The 3475-nt window shown below is 50.0% G+C and overlaps 1 long non-coding RNA gene across 1 annotated transcript; it reads right to left on the bottom strand.

Annotated features, from left to right (window-relative positions):
- Positions 1 to 505: 505 nt before the first annotated feature.
- On the bottom strand, positions 506 to 3475 carry LOC114104726 (uncharacterized). The gene is made up of 3 exons (XR_003584877.2): positions 3403 to 3475; positions 2596 to 2763; positions 506 to 777 (listed from the first exon to the last, which is right to left on the bottom strand). It is a non-coding gene; the product is annotated as an uncharacterized lncRNA (long non-coding RNA).

Below are 3475 nucleotides of genomic sequence, written 5' to 3' on the forward strand. Positions count from 1 at the left end.
AAAAGAAGTTTACTTAAGGAATGCTCTCAGGAGCAACTGCGAGGAAGAAGTAAGAGAAGTGGGTTTGGACAGAAGGAGAATTTCAATGCAGTTGCCATAGTCACCTTGAACCCCACAGGGCACCCTGAGTGGAGACATGCCAGATGAAGTCAAAGGGACTGGGCCTGGGAACCCCCACATCAAGCCATCGCTGGTATGGATCCCTCCCAAGAGGTTGTAAAATGGGCAAGACAACTCCCTTCAGTGCAGAACAATTGTCATAAAGGAACAAGTCACAAGCTGACAGCGGCCAACCCTGTGGGCAGTGGAATGAATGGGAATCTTAGTCTGGAAGGGGGATCCCCCATACCACAGCACACTCTACATAGGTGGCCCAGGGATAATGAGTGCCGGAGTCAGAACTGAAACACAGATCCACCTTGTCCCAAAGCCCAGTCTCATCCGCTCTGATACACTCTGCCACATCACACTTGTCTTTGTGAAATAACCCACGTGAACTTCATGGAACAGACAGCGCTAATTGGATGTTGATTTCTGTACCAATCGAGGTCCAATCAGGAGACAGAAGCCACAGTGTGACTTAAACAGGGCAAGTTTCACATGAAGAGATTAAGTTCTGATGCAAGAGTGACCACAGTATGTACGAGAACTCTGCAGGGCACCAGGGCGACGGAGGAAGATAAACTTGGGAGGGAGGGTCTCCTCCCCAGACGTCGGGCTTCACTGGAGAAGGTGCTGCTGCCGCACATTGGATGTCAGAGAGGTTTGCCGGGTTTCCTAGGAAAACATCCAGAGAGAGGAGGACTCTGGAGGAGGACGTGTGGTGACCATATGGGAGAGCCATGGCATCAGAAGGGTCATGGGAGGCAAAACTTAGAATGGGACGGCAAATGGAGGGACATGGGACACAAGTGCCAAGGACAGGAAGTCTGAAGCTCATGGAGTCAATGTTGAGGAAGTTGTGATGTCCAGGTAGCTGCGCTGGGCCTTGGTGTGCTCGGGATGGCACCAGCAGGTGTCCTCTCACAGACACAGCCCTATTCCAATGCCCCTCAATGCCTCCCCAGCGCCCCCTGTTGAGAAAGCTTGGCATCACGCTCAGTGTAAAGGAGAAATGTTGAGAGATCCCTTCCGTGACCTCAGAGCGTGTATTTAAGTGTGAATCTGTAGGGGAAAGACTATAAATGGTTAACTGGCATAAGAAACATAATCATAGATCAATTTTTTAAAGAAGTCAAAATAATGAAGAAACTCAATTGTTAATAAAAAATAAATGAATAAAAACCTAGATCAACACACACACATGCACACACACACACACACACAAATCTGCAAATCATTATGCCCTGGGCTTTCCCTCCACTCCACCCACCACACAGCGCTCCCCTCGGGAGGGAATATTTCAGCTAATGTGCTAATGCTGTACAACGTTCCTGGCATACAGCAGGTGCTGAATAAATGTTAGGTACATGAAAGTAGGTGCCTGCTGTGCTTGGGTAAGGGCATTCCCTGGAGGTTGCCACATCCCCTATGAAATGCACCCAGAATGGGTCCCTGCTTTGGCAGAGGATGTCACAGAAGCACTTGTGTCCCCTTGTCATGATTTAGGCTTTCTCTCTGGCTTCCACACTTAGCTTCAAGTTGTTTTTTTCAATGTAAAAACAAATGTCAAACAGGACGAAACTCGAAACTGAATGGAAAGGGGAGCAGAAAATCGGGATCCTGGAGGATGCGCGAAGGAGGCCTCAGGGAGACGCAGGAGGGAGGGCGGCCCACGGGAAAGCTGGGGGTATCTCCTGCACACCTTCCACAGACAGCTAAAGGGTTGGTGCTTAGGAGCTGGTTTCTCTGAGACTCTCAGGAGCAAGGACTCTCCAGTGTCTCAGGTTCTGCCACGGTCATGCTTACAGGGAGATGACAGATGTGGCATTTGGTAGATCCCACTCCAGGAGAATGGGCCAAGATCTGGCACGTGACTGAACCCACCTGACTCCTAGCTGCCCCACAGCTGTGGGGTCCGTCCACGGTGAGTAGCCGGGGCACCCCCACGTGTCTCAGTTTCCTGTCACTTCTGCTCTTCCCAGGGATGGACAGATTCCTTCCCACCCTGGTAAGGACCAGACCTGAGCCACACCTAAATCTGGGGCTGCACAGTGAGAAAGGAGAGTGGGTGTGGGGCTCTTGTGACAGAGGAGGGTTTGCAGCCCCAGGAAGCAAGACACGGAATGGCAGAGTCATCCTGGTGGTGACAGGGCAACAAACCTAAGAGGAAACCAGCCAAGGAGAAGGTCACAGTAATGCCGTGTGCCCAACACCGTGCTCCTCCGTGAAATACTGTGTCTTTGTATTTTTCAGCTGTACTTTTTTGAATTGTAAGAGTGATTCACAGGGGTATATAGGCAAAATCATAAAGAGAAGTTTCGTTTGCCCTACAACCTCACCTTTCAGGAAAAACCAGCCTTAACTGTTTGGCTAAAGATAACTGAATAAGGAAAACAAAAACAAACCAAAACAAAAGCAAACAAATTAAGGGAAAAAAAAATAACCACCCGACTTCTTTTCCTGATAACGTTAGAACAAGTAATTTGAACTCACTCTCCACCAAAGACAGTGAAAATAGCTGAATTCCATACTCTTCAACTGTCTTCCTTACAGCAGTGGAAACCCGGCAGGATAATGAGATTCACCGAGCCAGGATCCAGGAAAGGATGAAAACCCAGGAAGACAAGCTGGGCCACCGTCACCAGGCCAGTGTTTGCTGATCTGAAAGAGACAGCGGCGCTTATGAGGAACCCTCGGCCCCGGACAATAGGAAACAAACTCCTCAATTCGAAATAGGGGCAAAAATGCGAACAGACATTTCACTAAAGAAGATACCCAGGTGCCGAGGGGAAGAAACCAACCAAACGCAAGGAGACCATCTGTGCCGTTATATTTGAAAAAAACCTGGAAGCCAGGGGGACCCAGAGCAGATCAGTGGCTGCCTGGCCACGTGGAAAATGGGGGATCCAGCCTTGTGGGTGGGGCAGTTACCTTTACACCCTTTGTGCTGTTGTGGTGAGAGTCTTAGACTCCATACTTTCAAGGAAATTTAACTGTGAAGATTTGAGATGGTGGTATGTGGGCGGTATGCATTTTTGAGAGAGGCTGGAGGAGGCTTGGGTGGGAGGCAAAGAGGTTGCAGTGGCCCCAACAGCTACCCAGGCGGAGGGGCTTTGCCGTTTCCCAGGCCCTCCCTGCTGGATGTCGGCTCGGCTCGACCTCCCAGCCCATCTTCACATCAACTCAGAAGTAATACATTATCTCACAGCGACAAGAGTCCTGGGGCACAGAGAAGTTTGTAACTTGGCAAGATAGGTCACCAAGTACAGATGGCCCCTGACGTCAGACAGCTCAACTCACCATCGTTCACCTGAAAGTCAGGTGGAGACACACCGAGGTCAGAGCAAGGTATGGAGCTAAAGTGAGGATGGCC

The sequence above is a fragment of the Marmota flaviventris genome, chromosome 2 (assembly GCF_047511675.1).
Source record: "Marmota flaviventris isolate mMarFla1 chromosome 2, mMarFla1.hap1, whole genome shotgun sequence".
Lineage (NCBI taxonomy): Eukaryota > Metazoa > Chordata > Mammalia > Rodentia > Sciuridae > Marmota > Marmota flaviventris.